We start from the raw sequence: 22,578 nt of genomic DNA on the forward strand, positions 1-22,578 counted from the left end.
AGGTGGCCAAAGTCTTGGAGCCTCAGCTTCACGATCTGTCCTTCCAGTGAGCACTCAGGGCTGATTTCCTTCAGAATGGATAAGTTTGATCTTCTTGCAGTCCATGGGACTCTCAAGAGTCTCCTCCAGCACCATAATTCAAAAGCATCAATTCTTTGGCAATCAGCCTTCTTTATGGTCCAGCTCTCACTTCCATACATCACTACTGGGAAAACCATGGCTTTAACTATACGGACCTTTGTTGGCGAGGTGATGTCTCTGCTTTTAAACAACAAACAAATAGTTTAGTTCTTTTAAGGATGATCTTTAGGAACAAACCCAGATCAAACCCCGCACAGCTGCTTTTTCTTGAGAAAGGAAGTAGTCAGCATTAAGTACACTTTTATGAAGTATGTGTGGTTTGGTCTTCAGTTTTCACAGACACTGTAGGGATGCGGGTGGTGCTGTGGTATAAACCACTGAGCCTCTTGAGCTTGCTGATCAGAAGGTTGGCGGTTCAAATCCCTGCGACGGGGTGAGCTCCTGTTGCTCGGTCCCAGCTCTTGTCAACCTAGCAGTTTGAAAGCACACCAAAAAGGGCAAGTAGATAAATACGGTAGGTACCGCTTTGGCGGGAAAGTAAACAGCATTTCCGTGCATTGCTCTGGTTTTGCCAGAAGCGGCTCAGTCATGCTGGCCACATGACCCAGAAAAACTGTCTGTGGACAAACACTGGCTCCCTCGGCTTGTAAAGTGAGATGAGCGCCGCAACCCCAGAGTCTTCTGCAACTGGATTTAACTGTCAGGGGTCCTTTACCTTTACCTTTTTTTCACAGACAAGTCTCTAGCCATTTTCTCAGTGTACACTCATGCACTCTATCCTATATTTGGAGAAAGGCTGAGCAAAATGAAAGTCTCAGGGCTTTCCCACCAATGTAAACAGAGAAAACTGTGCATTACACCATGACAAGATTTACAAACTAAAAGGCTCTCCTCCCCAAAGTCATTTTGATCTGTGTCTGGTATAAATGTTTTTATGACATTAGAAGGCATTACTTTGGATGGCAACTAGAAAGTGCTGCCGCTAAGTTTGGACTCAGATGCGGAAAAATCTGGTTGCGTTTTAATGTGGCAGAGCGAAATTTTAAAACCAAACGCAGACAAGGATGAAACTGTCTCCTCAATGTTTTCGCTGCTCGACATCCTATTCTATAGGCATGACATGATAAAGTCTCTTTACAATCTCTTAAAACATTCCTTTGTGAGTTTTGGTATGTTGAATGGCGTGGAATGCAATCAACATCTGCTAATTTTTGTCCTTTAAATGTACTATCAAAACACACAAGCACGAAGTTTTATTTGTACGGCTGAAATAAGACTAGTGACTGATCATCCATCATCTTCCTGTCATATTTTTATATGTTGTCTATCCAATCCCCTGGACAATCTGGGAAGAGTAAAGCAAAACTCTGAGCTAAGTTATTGGCCAGCTGCTCATGCGTCCAGCTGAAGAGGTCATTGTGCTTTCTTTCTCTTGAATTTAGCAGCAGTTGCTCTGTGGAAGCCAAACATAACACTCCCTGGATGTCCCAGGAAGATTGTAGTTGAAGTACCATGTCTAAACCCTCTAACAGGCATTTTTCTACCACAAAAATATTATACGGCAGCACTCTGCCGTGAGGAAACAAGGGATCAGTTAAACATTTTGCAAAACAGCTATAAATCTTGGAGCATGTTACTCTCTCACTGCCCTGAATAGCACAAAGAAAAAATGTGGGGTTCCCCCCCTAAGTTAATTATGCTAAAGGATAAAGAATTTGACAAATTATAAGCCATACAATTCATGTTTTGAAACGATTCATATTTCCATTGTGCAAAATCCAAGCATTCCCATTATCCAACACCCAAGTCCTCCCCCAAAACCTGGTTCATAACTTCAAAGGAAATAATTGGTTGGAGGTGAGTGCCAGCTTATATCAAATCTGCACAACTTGTGGCCCAATGCGTTGAATGATAGTTGTCCACCAGGGCTTGTTAAACCTCCTTGTTTTTATGTTTATCTTGGTCTGCATTTGTCAAGCAGATCACAATATAAGTTTGGGAAACAACAACAACAACAACAATTTATTATTTATACCCACCCATCTGGCTAGGCTTCCCCAGCCACTCTGGGCAGCTTCCAACAAAATATTAAAATACAGTAATGCATCAAACATTAAAAGCTTCCCTAAAGAGATGTCTTCTAAAAGTCTGGTAGTTGTTTTTCTCTTTGACATCTGGTGGGAGGGCGTTCCACGGGGCGGGCCCCACTACCGACAAGGCCCTCTGCCTGGTTCCCTGTAACTTGGCTTCTCGCAGTGAGGGAACCGCCAGAATGCCCTCAGCGCTAGACCTCAGTGTCCAGGTAGAACAATGGGGGTGGAGACGCTCCTTCAGATATACTGGACCAAGGCTGTTAACTTGACAGGCTAGAGGTTGTATAAACTGAATTTAGACTAGGATTACATGGTTTTGAAGAGTCTTCCATGCAGGTCTTCTTCTCATTAAGCCAGTGCTGTAGATGGCTACTGTTGGATTACAGCAACATCACCCTCTCCATTGTCTGGAATATTGAAGCCAAATAAATCCTATTGGTAAGGATAGGAAACTTAAAATAATAATAATCCTGAGTTTCAGCACAGCAGGTGATCAGGTGACCTCCAAAGTAGGGAAACGGCTTGTCCCTTTGTCCTCTACAGGTTTGGCTGCCTCTTGAGATACCATCGCCAGTACCAACGAAAGAAGAGTGGCAGATGAAAATGATGGACTTTGCTGAACTGGTGAAGCTGATGGGGAAAATCCGAAACCAGCACAATCAAGTATTCTAAAAAGACTGGAGTAAATTTATACTATATTTGAAAGACCATTGTAAGCAATTAACAACATTAGTAGGGTTATCTGAAGACTTGTACTTGTAATGAGATTTTTTTTTACCTGTCTACATTTATTTAAACTTTGAGGCATTTTGTAATGAGTTATATTAGAAATGAAAAATATATATAAAATGCTGTGATATAAAGGTTACTTTTGAAAGCCAAGAGGTGGGAGAGAAGGAAGTCAACAGGCTCTAAAGAGCCAAAGAAGTAAAGTGGATTATATATGTATAATTATATATGTTTAAATGGAAAATTCATAAAAAATATCTTTAAAAAGAGAGATACCATTGTCAAACTTTACATGGGTGTTCCCGAGGCAGGGGCAGCTGTCTTTCTCAACATTTGGACAATGGCTGCCATTTTGAATCAAGGTAGCTTGCTAAAATGTCCCGTTGGCCTGACTTCACCCCCTTTTTGGCATAAGTTCAGGTGTCACCAAACTCAACACAAGGGTTCTCAAAGTCGAAGTGCTGGTCTACATCCACGTTTGGTTGCTAGGCACCATTTTGAATTCAGATGACAGATTGAAATGTGACTTTGGTGTGACTTCACCCAATATTTGGCATATGTTCAGCCTCCTCTCAAGAGATCAGCACCAAATTCAGCACGAGGCTTCCCAAGGTAGCGGGAGATGGACTTGATTGCCATTTTGGATCGGGGTGTGGACCAAAATGTCACTTTGGCATGACCTTGTCCCCTTTTTGGCATAGGTTTGGCTGCCTCCCAATATATTTTTGCCGAACTCAGCATGTGGGTTCTCAGGTTGGGCACGGGGTGTATGTGTAGGATTCTACACCAATGTTTCTATGTTGGGCACTTTTTTTATTCAGGATGGTAGACCAAAACTTGACTTTGGCAAAACTTCACTGATTTTGGCATGGCAAATAACACTATCCATTTAAAAGTCACACCATTTATTGGTTTCAAAGGTTTATTGGTTTATTATTTATTGGTTTCCAAGGCTATAGCATGGCTCTTTTGCTCTCTGCTACACTGTGTGTTAAACCACAGAGCCTAGGACTTGCCGATCAGAAGGTCGGAGGTTCGAATCCCCACGACAGGGTGAGCTCCTGTTGCTCAGTCCCAGCTCCTGCCAACCTAGCAGTTCGAAAGCACGTCAAAGTGCAAGTAGATAAATAGGTACCATTGCAGCAGGAAGGTAAACGCCGTTTCCATGCGCTGCTCTGGTTCGCCAGAAGCGGCTTAGTCATGCTGTACACCGGCTCCCTTGGCCTGTAAAGCGAGATGAGCACCGCCATCCCAGAGTCAGCCACAACTGGATCTAATGGTCAGGGGTCCCTTTACCTTTACCTTACCAGATTGGCTACGTGCCAGTATATCTCATTGCCTGTGTGCTGGTCCCGGGGGGAAGGTTACCGTTGGCGTGGTCAAAGTCCGGTCCTGGGTCACTAGCCTAGAAACAGTTCACATGGAGCGGGGTGAGGTCCGAAGCAGGAAGCCAGGCGGGGACAGGAACACTGGAGGGTCGGGTCTGGGTCCGGGCAGGAGCAGGTACTCAGCGACGTTGCTCCCACAACCTGGGACCGGACTGACTGGCTTTTATCTGCTCTGAGGCCAGGGGCGGCCCCGGCCCCCAGGAGACCCGCCTCTCCTTGCCTTAAGGCGAGCACTCCTCCCGGGAGAAACCAGTTCCCTCTGCCTCTCTGCCCTAAGCCTCTGCAGTTCAGGAGAGGCTGGGGAGTTACTGGACCCAGAGGGAGACTCTTCTTCCTCTGGCAGGGCCGGGAGAGGCGCACCTGTAGGCACTGTGTACTTAATCACCTCTGGAGCCAGAGTGGAATCACCTGGTTCCTGCTCCTGATGATCCGGCACAGGTGCAGGCTCTTCAGATCCAAGGCCCTGCCCCAGCTCAGCTGGCCCTGGAGGCGGGGACTCCTGTGCAGGCTGGGATTCCTCCGGTTCAGCCTCTGAATCAGATTCCCAGGCCATCACAGCCTGCCTTGCTTTTGTATCTCAAGCTACACATTGGGTGGTGATGTTCTATTCTGGTGAAAGATCCCACAACCCAAGGAAGCAAGGCAGGTCAGGTGTTGCAACACTACAGAGGTGTTTGGGTGGAGGAAAGAGTCTTTGTGCAAAGCTGCAACATTTTCCTTTTTTAAAAGAAGAAGAGTCAGAAGGGATAGGCGTCAACTTTCTGTCGTACCATGCGTGTGTTTTTTTAAAAAAGAAATTCCATATTTTGCAAGAGGGAAGATATAGGTAAGTTTTAGGGGTCTTGCTCAATTCTGTTGGAGCTTCTCAACTATTTTTATGGAGGAATGGGGAAAAAAATGTGATGAAGCATCTTATTGTTAAAGTAAGTCAGTAGTAAGGGAAAGACAAATTAGCGGGCAAAGAATAGCCCATAGTGCAATATTCACCTGAGGAGTATTGCAGTGGGACAGGGTTGTTGCTTCTAACATCTCATTCATCAGCCCATTTTTTTCTCCACCAAAGGAGTCATTACAAGCATTTGAAGAGACAGAATGAAATTAGCAGAGAAGGCCTTTGTAGTTGAAAGGGTGGAGAGAGTGTCAATATTCCACTGAATATTGACAGTATGTTAGTGCTGGGCCACAGGCAGCTTAAGCAAGCAGAATGCTGAAAATACAGATCTTGGCAAGATTGGGACTGGAGCTTGAATGGGACAAAGAGGCAGATTCTGTAGGAGGTATCAACCAGTCATTGGGTAGTAGGGCTGTAGAAATGGATTAAAAGAATGGTAGTCACAGGCCAGAGTCTGGAAGTTTGGAAATGAGGAAGCAGCTGGCAGGCAAGAAAGTTGGAGGTCAGAGAAGAAAAGAAGGAGGAAGGGTCGTGAGAAAATATCCAGGCAGGCTAGCATGCATAGCTAAGGCAAGGACAAGACTGCTGAGGCCTTGTCAATAGGTGCTGAATATCCCCACCACCATTTTTATTATTTAAAGCATTTTTACCCACCTTTTCAAATCAAACAAGGATCCCAGTGTGACTTACAAATGTCAAATATGGCTGCCCCTGCCCTCAGGCTTACAATCTGAAAGACACAACACAAAAAGCAATTAGGAGACAGGTGTTAAGGAAGCAAACCCAGACACTATTTCTTCGGTTTTTCTTAATCCTACTTCTGAGGGACCATTCATCCCCCGTGAAAGTGGATGGTGGGTGGGAAATATTTGGCAAACCTTGGGGGCGGGGACTGGAAGCATTTTGCAGCCATTTCAGTCTTATCTTTTATATGAGGTGGCCAAGGGTTCCTTGGGGTTGGGGAATACTTGGCAGCCATCTTTGTTCTTAAGAACATACCTGGGATACAGCATTGTTCCTAGAGGCCTTGTGGCCCAATGACATGGTTAGGCTGCTGCTAGCAGCCAAGTTCTCCCCGCCAAAGAGGTGGCAATACTGTTTTAATTTCTTTAAAGGAAGCAAAATAGAGAAATCCCTCACCCATTTTTTTGCCATCCCCTGAAAATGATTCCAGTTATTTGGCAGGCAGGCTGTTGGAGCATGATCACCCAACCTGCTGAAAATTTCAAAACCCAGGCGGGGCAAAGATTTGGGGCCACAACTAATGCATTTATTGCCTGACCATATCAGGAAGATGACACAACATTGCAGACGACACAACCTTGATGGCAGGAAGTGAGGAGGAATTAAATAACCTTTTAATGAGGGTGAAAGAGGAGAGCGCAAAATATGGTCTGAAGCTCAACATCAAAAAAACGAAGATCATGGCCACTGGGCCCATCACCTCCTGGCAAATAGAAGGGGAAGAAATGGAGGCAGTGAGAGATTTTACTTTCTTGGGCTCCATGATCACTGCAGATGGTGACAGTGGCCATGAAATTAAAAGACGCCTGCTTCTTGGGAGAAAAGCAATGACAAACCTAGATAGCATCTTAAAAAGCAGAGACATCACCTTGCCAACAAAGGTCCGTATAGTTAAAGCTATGGTTTTCCCAGTAGTGATGTATGGAAGTGAGAGCTGGACCATAAAGAAGGCTGATCACCGAAGAATTGATGCTTTTGAATTATGGTGCTGGAGGAGACTCTTGAGAGTCCCATGGACTGCAAGAAGATCAAACCTATCCATTCTTAAGGAAATCAGCCCTGTGGGCTCACTGGAAGGACAGATCTTGAAGCTGAGGCTCCAAGACTTTGGCCACCTCAGGAGAAGAGAAGACTCCCTGGAAAAGACCTTGGTGTTGGGAAAGATGGAGGGCACAAGGAGAAGGGGACGACAGAGGATGAGATGGTTGGACAGTGTTCTTGAAGCTACCAGCATGAGTTTGACTAAACTGCGGGAAGCAGTGGAAGACAGAAGTGTCTGGCGTGCTCTGGTGCATGGGGTCACAAAGAGTCAGACATGACTAAATGACTAAACAACAACAATCAGGAAGAACCAGTGTGGTGTGGTGTGGTATGGAGAATACATCAAAGCCCAGGAGGACAATTCTTTTTCTTTTCTGCATCCTTGAAGGCCTCATCACACTGTATAACAGTGTGCAGGCAGGAAGCTTTTAATCTGAGTCTTGCCGGATTCTGACCAGGTATTGCAGGGCTAAACAGATCTATATTCCTAACAGAGCATTCTACCTCATCTCCAGATCTGCTCATCTCCAGTCAGTGATGTCAGCACTTGGTTTCTCTCAGGCACCCTAAGTTCCTAAGGCGCCATCTTCCACCTTTGTTTCTGCTTCAGACACACACAGGAGGACTAACGCCAACTGAGAGGGCTCTATTATTTTCAACCAGCATCCCTCTCCAGTTGATCACATCAAAACTGGGTGGAATGCCCCCTGTCTTTTTTTTTTAAAAAAATCAGGCCACGACCCTGGTCCAATGGTATGAGGCAGAGTATTCATTGACTGACACATTCAGTCTCACTAATTTTCAATCCACTGTGTCGATGCATAAAGACAGAAACCTCCATTCTGGAGCTACCTTTGATTTAACACAACTTAATATGACAGTTGGGATGTGGGTGGTGCTGTGGGTTAAACCACAGAACCTAGGACTTGCCGATCAGAAGGTCGGCGGTTCGAATCCCCACTACGGGATGAGCTCCCGTTGCTCAGTCCCTGCTCCTGCCAACCTAGCAGTTTGAAAGCACGTCAAAGTGCAAGTAGATAAATAGGTACCATTCTGGCGGGAAGGTAAACGGCATTTCTGTGCGCTGCTCTGGTTCACCAGAAGCAGCTTAGTCATGCTGGCCACATGACCTGGAAGCTGTACGCCGGCCCCCTTGGCCAATAAAGAGAGATGAGCGCTGCAACTCCAGAGTCAGCCACGACTGGACCTAATGGTCAGGGGTCCCTCCAGATGTATTGGAACTACAATTCCCATGATCCCTAGCTAACAGGACCAGTGGTCAGGGATGATGGGAATTGTAGTCTCAAAACATCTGGAGAGCCGGAGTTTGCCTATGCCTGTCATATACAGTTAAATCTTTATATAGATATAAACCGCCCCAGACTCTGCATTGATCATTTGAGTCCCTTCTTTGTGTGCCTCTTCCAGGAGTGGCCCAGAGGGTGGGAACATGAGAACCGGCCTGTTCTGCAGTAGCTCCTTGTTTGTGGAATGCCCTCCCCAGGAAGGCTCACCTGGCACTTTCATTATATATTTTTAGGCGCCAGGCAAAAACCTTCTTCTTCAACCAGGCCTTTGGTTGATTAAAAATTCTCCAGCCTTTGAAATGTGTCTGTGGGAAGCGGGGGATTATTGTTTCGTTGTTTTTGGTTTAATCCTTTACTTGTGTTTTCTCTTATATTTTATTCTGTGAACTGCTCTCAGATCTTTGGATGAAGGGCGGTATATTTAATTAATTAATTAATTAATTAATTAATTAATTAATTAATGATACAGTCATACCTCGGGTTACAGACGCTTCAGGTTACGTTTTTTCAGGTTACGAGCCGCCAAAACCCAGAAGTACCAGAACGGGTTACTTCCAGGTTTCGGCAGTCGCGCATGCGCAGAAGTGCTAAATCACACTTTGCGCATGTGCCGAATTGCAACCCGTGTGTGCGCAGATGCGTCGTTGCAGGTTGCGAAAGTGCATCACGCACAGATCACGTTTGCAACCCGAGTGTCCACTGTAAATACAATGGTGTGAATTCCCTTCTGCATTCCTTAAAACAAAACTTTACCAGGGTACGTAGCTGGGGTTTTCCTCACGGTCATTATTATTATTTCCATTCATCAGGTAGGAGGACTGAGGGAGAGAGAATCTAAAGTCACTTAGGGATATAATGGCCGTGGTGAGGTTCAAACCAGGGGCTTTGTGATTCAGTCCCTTAATCTGCCATCCTGTGATTAGAATCATAGAATCATAGAGTTGGAAGAGACCACAAGGGCCATCGAGTCCAACCCCCTGCCAAGCAGGAAACACCATCAGAGCACTCCTGACATATGGTTGTCAAGCCTCTGCTTAAAGACCTCCAAAGAAGGAGACTCCACCACACTCCTTGGCAGCAAATTCCACTGTCGAACAGCTCTTACTGTCAGGAAGTTCTTCCTAATGTTTAGGTGGAATCTTCTTTCTTGTACTTTGGATCCATTGCTCCGTGTCCGCTTCTCTGGAGCAGCAGAAAACAACCTTTCTCCCTCCTCTATGTGACATCCTTTTATATATTTGAACATGGCTATCATATCACCCCTTAACCTCCTCTTCTGCAGGCTAAACATGCCCAGCTCCCTTAGCCGTTCCTCATAAGGCATCGTTTCCAGGCCTTTACCTTGAAGTAATCACTATTGAACTCAATGGAACTTCCTTCTGAGTAGACATATATAGGCCTGCACTGTTAACTACTAAAGTACACCAGCTCCATTTATATCATATTTCAAAAGATATTTCAAAAAGGCCTATGTTGAGCAACTTGGCATTAAAAAAAAAAAAGGTTTGTGCTAATCTTCCCTACGCTTTGGTGTTCAGAAGAGCTCCCTGCCCTCTCCCCCCCCCCCGCCCCATTTATAAGAACAGCAATAGAGGACTTTTTTTTTCATTGTGTAACAAAAAATAAAATTAAAATAAAATGTGGGTTATTATGACTCATTTGGATTTTTGATGCAGCTATATTTTTATCTCGGCATTAGATTACATCATGAAAGACATCTTATATTGTTTTGCCCATGGTTAGAAATTATGTCTGCTTAATCAATTCCATTATGCATTCAACCATCCATGACACATCAAAGGCTAAGAAGATATTTTGAAGGGGGAAAAAAGAACAGGAAAAAAAGAGAACAACTTTACTTGCTAAAAATGATTTCCCTTCAGATCAAGATGCAGAGCACAAAATATTAATCATTTTAAATAAATATCAAGACTCCCCAAATAATATGAATAATTGGCAGGTCCTGGTGCCCACTGCCCAGTTCCCAACAGCTGGTTACACTGGCGCACGGCACCTTCTCAGCAGCCTTTGAGATAATGACTTGGGCATCTGCCGATGAGTGCTTGCAACTGCCCACAGAATTTACAACTCACAAGTGGGATACAGAGGCTCCGACAGAACTTTTTTATGCAAGGTCTTTGAAATTTATTAATGTAATGCAAACACAAGCCTTCCATCCCATTAAATTGTTGATGTTATGTGAATCCACTCTGGAATTGCAGATCCTCATTAACATTATTTGCATGTTAATCTGCATCTTTTTAATTAGTGATATTATTTATGCACATAATTTTCGCCTACTGGTGCCAAGGCTGAAGCGCATTAATTAATCTACTGAGATGCCAAACTGTTTATTTTTCTCCCATACTTTTATTTGTTTACATGGTGTTTTGGATTGAGGGAAAAATAAATAAAAAATAAAAAAGCCTGAAGAATAAAAGCAGAAAGACAAGATTAACTAAAAGCTCTTTTTGTTTTCATAATTTAAATTGTAATATTAGCCAAATGTTGTGTTTCTTCCCTCAGAGATCGGTTATTCAGTTACATTACCTTGATGTATTATTAAAATTTATAATGGACTCTGGAGGCTTTTTTTTAGTTCTCTCCTTCATTTACAGAATATACTCAATGTTATTTTAATCTTCCTACAACGATGCCATGCATAGGCAATGATCAGTTTTCCCTTGTGTCTCTCTAGTGCTGCTCCACTTTGCACAACTGATAAACATTTAAATAAGCCTTTTCAAAAAAAAAAAGAAAAGAAAAAGAGGGGGGAAGAATAGCATGCAAAAATTATTAACCCTTTAATGGAGTAAGGCATTGCTTAGCAATATCTCTTCTCTCTAACTAGGTCAATTGGAACATTTATTTTGATCAACAGTCTTGAAATGGTTCCATTTCTCCTGTACAGAGACACATTCACAATGCTGCAGATAGAATTTCGTACTTCAAGGGCAAGTCTTTCCAAGAGATAGCTTCCTTGTGAGGAAAGTGTACTGGAAAAAGATGGTTAAGAAATAAGCAACCTTTTTAGAGCAGTGAAGCCAGCTTGGAAGCTCCATCACCAATGTTCAGTATGAACGTATCATTTCTTTCTTCCCTGATGAGTCCTGAAAAACCTTTTCAGCTGGTTTGTATCACAGTTCAGTTTGAACCGGCCTTGGAGAGTGCCAACTGGCTAGCTTCTGTGTCGCCACTAGGATACCTTTTTCTAAACTCTCTCATATTTCCTTCAAATTCCTTCTCAAAACCCACCTTTCCCATAAAACCTTCAGCATAACCACCAGTAGCTCTCATCCTTATTATAACTATGCTGATAGCTAAGCACACTTTACATTAATTAGGGCTGCCATATTTCTGGATTTTTCTGGACATTACAGTGGTACCTCGAGTTAAGTATTTAATTTGTTCCGAGGACCGTTCTTAACCAGAAACTGTTCTTAACCTGAAGCACCACTTTAGCTAATGGGACCTCCTGCTGCCGCCGCCGGAGCACAATTTCTGTTCTCATCCTGAAGCAAAGTTCTTAACCTGAAGCACTATTTCTGGGTTAGCGGAGTCTGTAACCTGAAGCGTATGTAACCCGAGGTACCACCGTACTGGGATTTCAAAGGCAGAATTGATGTCCAAGGGGAGTTTCTGAAAGGCGGCGCTTTGTCCTGGATCTTAGGCAAGTCAATCCAAAAATTGTGGTTTTTTGGCGTTTCAATTTTTGGGGTGTCCTGGTTTTTACTTTTTGAAATATGGTGACCCTAACATTACTGAGATGGCCACAGACTTTTTTACCCCTGCCTCCACTTCTGTATTCTTCCTCCTAAGAACACGGCAAGCTGCCTTATACTGAGGATGCATTCAGGTGGCACTTTATTCCACATTCTTACCTTTTATTAGGGACGCGGGTGGCGCTGTGGGTAAAACCTCAGTGCCTAGGACCTGCCAATCGTATGGTCGGCAGGTTCAAATCCCCGCGGTGGGGTGAGCACCCGTCTTTCGGTCCCAGCTCCTGCCCACCTAGCAGTTCGAAAGCACCCCTAAGTGCAAGTAGATAAATAGGTACCGCTTTATAGTGGGAAGGTAAACGGCGTTTCCGTGTGCTGCGCTGGTGCTGGCTCGCCAGAGCAGCTTTGTCATGCTGGCCACGTGACCTGGAAGTGTCTCCGGACAGCGCTGGCCCCCGGCCTCTTAAGTGAGATGGGCGCACAACCCTAGGGTCGGACACGACTGGCCCGTACGGGCAGGGGTACCTTTACCTTTACCTTTTATTATCATATTTTAGACGGTCTTTCACATGACATAAAAGCCACTCCTGGAATCTAGAAGACGGTTAGTGTTCATGTCCATGTTAACCCTTTCCAGAAGAAGAAGAAATGTTTGTATACTCTTTAACTCAGAAAAGTCAGCTGGAGTTTTGTGTTATAATTTCCCTGCAGTTTTCATGATCATACTGACACCATCCATGTCTAGGGAAATATCCCACCATTCAGTTCTTTCCGCCATTTAAAATTAGTAGACATGGTGGTGTACAGTGGTACCTTGGGTTACATACGCTTCAGGTTACATACGCTTCAGGTTACATACTCCGCTAACCCAGAAATAGTACCACGGGTTAAGAACATTGCTTCAGGATGAGAACAGAAATTGTGCTCTGGCGGCGTGGCAACAGCAGGAGGCCCCATTAGCTAAAGTGGTGCTTCAGGTTAAGAACAGTTTCAGGTTAAGAACGGACCTCCGGAACGAATTAAGTACTTAACCCGAGGTACCACTGTATATTGATCAAAAAGCACATTCCATGCAACAGGAACTTTAGCAATTGGGACAGAAGTACTAGCATTATAATCAGTAAAACCAACACAACAAACCTCGCATCTGAATGCAACCTGAATCCGACCCTTGGTCCATCTAGTTCAGTATTGTCTGCAGGGCCATCTTTAGCATATGCGCTGCCGGGGTGCAAAGATCTTCCCAGCTTTTTGGGGAAGGGGGAAGCAAATGTTGTTGACCTTTTTTAAAGAGAGAAATCGCTCACCTGTAACAACGACGCAGCTCCATTGCTTTTCACTGCCGCCAATCGAGAGGGAACAGTATACAGTAGGTGTACATTTGGTGGTGCCCCAGAATTGCATGCCTGGGTAATGACAGCCCTGCTTGTCTACACCAGCTGGTATTGGCTCCCTAGAATTTCTGGCAGGGCATCTCTCCCAGTCCTACCTGAATATTCCAGGGAATGAACCTGGGACCTTCTACATGCAAAGCAGAAGTTCTGCCATTGGGCTACACCCTCTGTTCTTCCTGCATCAAATTTTAGATAGTAAGGACATTGGTGTTTCCTATGTCAAAAGCCCATGGTTCTAACTACCATGTGGAACAAACCACACAATCCATTGACCACGGCCAATGCAGTTACAAACTTCATTTGTCTGCATTTCCCCAGACATAAGAGCAGTATCAGTCCTTGGGCAGTGTTGCTTAACCTAGCTTCCCAATATGGCAGCCACTGCCAGCAACCAGAAGTGACATAAGGGAGAGGAGACGTGGCAGAGACGTCAATGTGGTGCAAGTTCAGCCACAAAGCCAATTCGTTATTTCCATTATTGCAACCATACCGTGCCAACCTCCCTGCCCCTTTGGTTACTGACAGCATTGAAAAACCAGGTGAGCAACGTGGGACGTTACTGCAGTCAAACCAACAATTCATATTTTGCCAAATAGGAGCATGGAGGGGCTGAAACTCACAGAGCTTTCCTCTAAAATTTGCTACAGAGAACTTTGTGAGATCACTTCCTGTGTTTGTCTTGGCTGGAAACTGTAACACTGCCTACTTCCTTCCTGCCTGGGCATCTCTCTGTTTTCTTCGACATGCTTCCAAGCTCACCACCATGCATGTTAAACACCATTTTGAACTTAGATATTTTACTTTTGTAACTTAGATAGTAGAAATAAACCTGCCTTCATTTTGCTACTGTTAACTGCTGCTTCAATGCCTAGATTATGTAAATTGCATAAATTAGTTTGCAGATGTTGTGCAAGACTGTGCCCGCTTTTACCTCATTTGGTGATGCGTTTTTCTAATTTTTGGGCTATGCCCAAACACAAGGTGAGATTATTCTTCTAAGTGATGTGCATTTATATTTCAGGAACTGTACTTGCAGTTGTTAACTAAACACACACACAGAGAGACACAAAATGACAAATAATATGGTGGGTGTTATTCAACATTTCTGTAGCCCTTTGCAGTGTGCTAGTATACCACTCATTTCTCACTTATCCTGGCTAAGGCATATTTGTGAGGCAACTTCCAGTCAGAGACAGTGACTTGATTCACTTGACTGGGTGGTGAGTCAGCTGGAATGCCTTGCTTGGCACTTTGGGGTTAGATCTTTGGGTTACACCTTTCAGTCTGCAAGTCAGGAGACTTCATGGTGCAGGAGACTTGGAGGTAAGGCACTGGAGACTGCCTCAGGTCTCTGGAATTTTGCAGAGTGAATAAACCAAGAAAATAAACCAAGCATATAGCCTAAGAACAATTATAACCTCAGGCAATCTGTAATAAATACAGAGAAGGCTATATAAAAGACACACACAATTCTACATGCCTTTGAAAATTTATCATAGCCCAGGCTGAGCTTCTCTTTCATGCTATATGTCTTCTCATCTCATATTGCATTTCTTAGCAAGCAGAGCTGCAAAACCAGTCTGATTATACCCTCCATTGTCTTTAATAATATCACGTTTTGCTGAATATTCACACGTCAGTGGGGAAAATGGCAGCCTATTTCAGAAATATGTCTAGGAAAGAACTCGGCAGTCTAATCCAGAGGCTTTTGTTTCCTCTCACAAATGCACTGGGTCAATCTTCATATTTCTCATGTTTCTCAATTCACAATATACCTGCTCATCAGAAGGCAGCATATCACCAGGAAGCAGTCTCTGTCCCAAACTTCCCTCTTTTCTATGTGCAGTTGTCATTGCTGTTACAACATCCAGGGAGTAGTTGACCATATTTTGACTTCCTTGCAATTGTATAGATCTCTCTATTATACAGGGATGCTGAACCTGTGATCCTCCAGATCTTGTTGAACTCCAGCTCCCATATAAGCCACTGTCAACATGAGCAATGCTCAGAGATTATGAGAGGTGTAGTCCAACAACATCTGGATGGCTACAGGTACCTGTTCTCTGAGACGGATACAAGATAAAAAGAAGATTCACAAAGCATATTTCAGTTACACTACAATCTTGATTTTCCAACGAAACTAGAAGAGCAAAGCAGAGAATCAAAGGTTGAACCAAGTCCACCTCTTGAATCGCCAACTCCCTTTATCCCTTGGCCCTCTAGTTCTCCAGATGGAGAGCCACGTACACCACAGCTGGTTACCTGAGATGGAAGCAGTGCAGCCACTTTCCATGTTGGGCCTTTGCATGCCGGGTGACTTGTCAAATTTCTCCAGTCAGAGGAGGGTGGGAAGAGGCACGGCTAGCAGCTGGAAGCATCATTCGTTTCCCTGGCATGCTCTTCTGTCAGTTCCATAATTGCAAATCTGGGAAGAACCCACCATGAGCCCTCTTTTAATTTTACATCTGTCGTCACCCATAATTTATCTGCGTATGTTAGAGGGGCTCCTCTCACCTTCTCCCTCCCCTCCCCATTTCACTGTCTTCATGGCTCATTGGCAAGAATCCTTTACTGCATTAAAAAAAATACATGTTTTTGTTTAATGCAGCCAGTGTTCCAAGCTACATGCCCCACCCCCGGCCAACTAACCAAGTTGAATTTGAGGCTACGCTGTTTGGATTTCCAAACGAAACCATTTTTTCCAGTTTTTATCCCTAAGCCAAATGAACAGTCTGTCCTGAACTTCATAAACTTTGAACTTTTGCCTGCCAGCCACAACTGGCAAGTGCTAATTTGTTCTCTGTTCATGTACATTGGAAGATAGGCATACTGTAACCTTATCTGCAAATGAAAATGCTTGTTTTTTTCATGTTCTACCACAGGATATTCCTGGGAGCTACTGAAAATGTTGTTCTGCTTGACATTTTTTAAAATATGGTTTGGATGTAGTTGAATGGCTCCTAAATTATGTTGTAACTTTTCTGCCAATAGAACAAGCATGAACAGGGGCCAGGATCCAAATATTTTAACTTACTCTGGCACGAACCATCTCTGAGAAACCTGAGACAAGTTGCAAACCACGTTATTGACTCTGGGAGCAAATTATTCCTCCCCCCCCCACCCCACCTTGCTGCCAATCCAAGCATATTTACAATGGGATAGAGAGCTTTATAGAGGAAGGAAAAACAGAATTGAAAACAGTTAGCTTGAATCATTTGAACAAATCAAATATCATAATAAATAAAACTTAACTCCCCCCAACACACCCTATTGAGGCCTGACAGGCACTAACTAGACTAAGTTAGCTGAAAGATATTGTTGCACCTATCCCCAATAATGCTATCTAGTACTTCTGCCTGTGTAGTTCCAGTAATATCTACCTTAGGCTGGCTGGCTGCACCATGGGCCAACTCCACTGTCATTTCCCCCCACATTAACTTCCTAGAATCCCCCCCATCCTTAAAAGGTAAAGGTAAAGGACCCCTGACATTTAAGTCCAGTTGCAGACGACTCTGGGGTTGTGGCACTCATCTCACTTTACTGACCGAGGAGGCGATGTTTGTCCACAGACTGTTTTTCTGGGTCATGTGGCCAGCATGACTAAGCCGCTTCTGGCGCAACAGAACACCGAAACCAGAGCAACGCATGGAAACACCATTTAGCTTCCTGCCAGAGTGGTACCTATTTATCTACTTGCACTGGCGTGCTTTCGAACTGCTAGGTTGGCAGGAGCTTGGACTGAGCAACGGGAGCTTACCCCGTTGTGGGGATTCAAACTGCCGACCTTCTGATCAGCAAGCCCAAGAGGCTCTGTGGTCTAGACCACAGCACCACCTGCATCCCCTTTTCCCTCCTTACCCCATGCAATGCTAAGCTCGCTTTCCACCTTCCCAACTCCATTCCTGAAGTTCTGGTGTATGTTACTTCTATTTACATGATGATAAATATTTATAAATGCATGCACATCAATTAGTATATGCAAATTTTATGCAGATCAGTGCCTTTTCCCACAGTGTATTTCCTCCTCTTTGGAAAAGTGTAAATGGCCACCCTAACTCCAAGTCTGGACCTTTTCTGGTCCTGACGTTAAGTATCTGCAGGATGGTTCTCCTGATGCCTTTGCTATGACCTTCCCCCTCTCTCTCTGCCCCCACCCCAGTGATCCCAAAGGCTTTCCCTAGCATACACTGGTACCTCGCAAGACGAATGCCTCGTAAGACGAAAAACTCGCAAGACGAAAGAGTTTTTCGTTTTTTGAGTTGCTTCGCAAGACGAATTTCCCTATGGGCTTGCTTCACAAGATGAAAACGTCTTGCAAGTTTGTTTCCTTTTTCTTAAAACCGTTAATACCCAGGGTGCATCCGTGCTTCGCAAGACGAAAAATTCGCAAGACGAAAAAACTCACAGAACGAATTAATTTCGTCTTGCGAGGTACCACTGTATAAGGAAAACAGGGGCAGATGAAAGACAGTACGCCTGTTTGTTCTATCTTCAACTATTTTTCAAGCAATTAATGAGTACTTCCTCTTCTCCAAGCCAGGGCATTTGTTTCTCGGACTATAAAACAGAATATTATAGATATGACTGCACTCATTTATTACTGTTTTAGGATCTATAAATCTTTGCTAAACATTTGTAAAGCATCCTGCATTTATTAAGATCTTCTATTTGATTAAGTTGCTTGTGATATATGATCAATTCCCGGTGACATGGTGAGTTGAAGAGCCACAGTTGAGCCGCAACACTTGCACTCTCTGTGTTAAGTTTACAACCTTTTTAATTATAAGTCGGCTCTAAAATACTTACACAATACTCTTAAATATAGCCAAACCTTTCTGTTTAATTTCATTTCCCTGTTAGTGGTTGGAGGCCATCCAGCAAAGCACTTCAGTAAATCCAATGAAGTATAGAGGATAATTAATATTAAACTCCATAATGGTAGTAAACTAGTCTTTATAAAGGAAGCCCATGTTCATTTGCCTGTTGGCATCAATATTTTCAGGAAATTAAATAAAAGCAACTGAATAGGATGCTTGAAAATGGTGCAGTGTTAATTTTTATTAATTGTATATATTTTATAAGAAGAATATAATTAACACAGCAGGTAAAAAGTAAAGGTACCCCTGCCCATACGGGCCAGTCTTGACAGACTCTAGGGTTGTGTGCTCATCTCACTCTAGAGGCCGGGAGCCAGTGCTGTCCGCGGACACTTCCGGGTATGTGGCCAGCGTGACGAAGCTGCTCCGGCGAACCGGCACCACAGCAGCACACGGAAACACCGTTTACCTTCCCGCTATACAGCGGTACCTATTTATCTACTTGCACTTAAGGGTGCTTTCAAACTGCTAGGTGGGCAGGAGCTGGGACTGAACAACGGGAGCTCACCCCACCATGGGGATTCGAACCGCTGACCGTGCGATCATATAAAAAACTTGTTTGCTAGAAAAGGTGATGGAAGGTAACGCATGCAGAGTAGCTGGGGCAAAGCTGTGTATATGTAGCCCTTGTTATAGAAGGCGCAATGATACCATTAATCTGTTTTGAAAGAAGGAAGAGATCAAATCTTGCCATTGCTTCTTCTACGCAATTTATTACTAGAATTTTGGAGGGTCTCCAAATTATTACTCTGGGAGTAAGCAACTACATTTCTGGCTAATGCAAGGATTAGCGCTATTGCGAAGGGTTCCCCCCTCCGCCCCACATGTGTGACTTACACTACCTCAAATATGCTCTGGAGGGTTGGTGGAACGCCCAGAACAGATTTAAGGCGTGTATAGGAGTGGAAGAGATCATTCGTTGTGCAAGGATAAATTGACTACAGGAGTTCATTATCCATATACTTGAAATATATTTAAGTCTAGACTTCCACATAATATTACAGAATTTATTAACAAAATCCTTCTAGGAATTTATCAGACAATGGCCTCACAATTCAGTTTTAATTAATTTTATACTTGGGGATGGTTGGATGGCATCTTGTACACCTCCTTCCAACAGCTCCTGCAGCCAAGCTGTTGTCAAATGTATTGCTCTGCTTTCCTTTGGGCCATATCAGTGAGGCTGATATTATATGATATGATCCCCAGACCTCTATAAACCACATTGCCCAGGCCTGTGCCCCAGGAAGGTCACTTCAGTGCTGCTAACCATATCTGTCAACTTACAGATTTGAAAATAAAGGACCAGCAGCCTCGAAAATAAGGGATCAGCAGCCAAAATAAAGGATTTTCCAAACACAGGTATGCTCAACTTCTGAGCCCCTCCAAGCCAAAGGCAGAAAGCCCAGCCAGCAGCCAAATGAAGCCTCAAGCGGTGGTTCCCACAGCGCAGCAACCCGGCAAAGGGGATGCAGCAAGGAAAATCACCGTCACCTCTCCGCTGGGAAGCGTTGAGCAAAGGCAAGTCCCCAGGCAATGCGGCCGATTTGATCAGCACAAGGCATGCAAGCTCCACCCCCCAGTTGTTCTTAGACTCCTTATTGGGTGAGCAATGCAGCCAAGCAACATAGTTGCAGCCTCCCTCCTCCCTGGCCGGCAGGGAGGGAGAGGAGCTGTTTCCTTTGAAACCTGGGGAATTGAAGGGACATCATCAATAAGGGACAGCAGCGGGACACAGCACTGGGATAAGGGACTTTCCCACCAAATAAGGGACGGTTGACAGCTATGCTGCTAACACAGCAAAAACAATGTGGTATTCAGCAGTGATGAGTTGCCAGTCTCTGCAGCCACGGCGGGCGCTGTGATTCTCCAGTGGTTTCACTTCACCTCCATTGTCTCTTGAGACAGACTGATGTCAACAACAGCAAAAACTTAGAGACTCAGCAATATTTGCAAACCATTAGGGGGCAACCGTGTGGCAAAATATGCTGAGATGAGCAGTTTAGGGTGTAGATGATTTCTTTTTTTTAATAATTTTTTATTAAATTTTCTTTTACAAATTAATCAACAGAATCATGTTCTCAAATTTCCATTTTTTTGTACTTCCACCAGCTCCTCCACCAATCATCCATATTTTCTATTCATTACGCATTTTTCATGACTTGTATTGCCAGTTAATAATAGTTATCGCTTCTGGGTTTGTTTTTTTACAATACATCTTTAACCATCACAAAGCCTCTTTGAAACTGACTAACATTGTCTGTACGTCACATCTGTTTTCCAGATAATCCGTAAACTTTCCCCAGTCCTCGATGAATTTGTGATCTTTTTGATATCTAATTTTCCCAGTCATTTTGTCCAATTCTGCGTAATCCATAAGTTTCATTCTCCACTCTTCAAGTGTCGGTAGATCCTCTTGTTTTCATTTTTGGGCCATTTGTATTCTTGCCGCTGTTACTGCATATTGAAAAAGTTTATAGTCCCTTCTATTAATCTCTCTTCCTGTTATTCCTAGCAAAAAGGCTTCTGGTTTCTTTACAAATGTAGATGATTTCATGTTCAGCCAACATTATGTCCCCAGTCCTAATGCAGCCAAAGATATACCATTGTAAATTCGATCTCAGGTGGTACTCAGTCAGCTGAGCAGCAGCTAGCAGAGCTGAGGCTAGTGTCAATCACCCAAAAGTCTTCATGGACTGTGGCAGGGGCGGGACTAAAGAATGGGGAGACATAGGCTGCATCCTAAACCCATTCAGCTTGGCCATTTGACCTGGCAACATCCAAAACTATTTTAAAGGCTTGTTTTCCCTCTGCCAGGCTTAAGAAGGGCAGCCACAGACTGCAGCAAAGCATAATCTGAACTGGGTGTAACTTCACATTGGCTTAACTGCAGGGCTGGATTTAGGTTTGATGAGGCCCTAAGCTACTGAAGGTAATGGGGCCCTTTATATGCCTAGCTGTCCTTTGTCAACAACAAACTGCCGCTGGTTTTTTGTGTTGAATATATGCTATTGGTAATTTATGGACCTAATACGTATCTAAAGCCATTTGCACATAACAAAATATGTATTTTATCAAAGTAATTGGAAATGTACATCCAGTGTTTTTCCTTTAAATTTTTTTGGAGCCCCCAAGAGAGTGGGGCCCTAAGCTTGTTTAGCTTATACGTAAATCCGGCACTGCTTAATTTACACCAGCTTGCTTTACACCAAATTCTTTTGCATAGTATTCCTCCTTTAAAAAGATTGTTTGCAATGATTCTGTTGGGTCAGAAAATGTTACAGCTACATTGTCAGTGTAAAAAGAGATTTTATATTTTCTTTTCCTAGATATAATCCCCCAAATTTCATTATCTCCTCTAATTACCATTGCTAAGGGCTCTATACAAAGTATGAACATTATCAGAGATCAGTGATATCCTTGCTACATTCCTCTTCCTACTACAAAGTAATCTGAGTATGGCTGATTTATCATCATTTCAGCAGATGGTGTTATATAAATTGAAGGAGGGTCAATTAATAAAGTTGGGACTACATGAATCCCACCCCCCAATTGTCTGTGTTATGTATGGCCATTACAATGCTTTACATAATAGGACTCACACCTACGGGTAACTAATATGCCGTGTGAGTGTCGATTTCAAGTGTGTGCCTTGTGTATGTTTGTTCCTTGGCCCCAGAGACTGTAAAAATTATATTTATATACAGTGCAAGCATTGTTACAATGGAGTTCTCATCTTAAAATTTGAAGTGAATTTGGGTAATGACTTTCTCTGTAGGTTTCTTCTTTTATATATTTAATGTCCAAGAAGCCAACAGTACGATGGCATCAATTTTGCACCCTATTGAAGTATGAGAAATATTTATCAGCTGAAGTGGAAAATGACCCTCTTCAAGATTCATTGAATGCTAGTTTGGAATATTAGTATTAATGAGACAACAACTTTTTTTAATTAGACACTGTCATGCAAATTAGAGTTTGTGGAAATTTTTAATGGTTTTTATTATCAATTGAGTATCTGTTACAAGTTATTCCCCTGCTGACTGAAAGAGCTAACACAAAATGCATCAGGGTCCTTGAATAAAAAATGAAGGCCCTTGATTTAGAGCAATGCCTGGATCTGAATTTTCAACCCAGTTATTCAGTACACCCAACTGTAAGATCCACCTAGCATTCTTTATGCCCACCCACTTGCATAACAGAACAGGTAAATTATGGGGTCAACACTGGTGGGAGGCAATATGGAGAAATGAACCTCTCTCAACCTCCCAAGTCAGGCAATCAAGCAAATTAATGCTTAAACACTTGAATTT

This window comes from Podarcis gaigeae (assembly GCF_964106915.1).
Source record: "Podarcis gaigeae genome assembly, chromosome: 7".
NCBI classification, from domain to species: Eukaryota; Metazoa; Chordata; class Lepidosauria; order Squamata; family Lacertidae; genus Podarcis; species Podarcis gaigeae.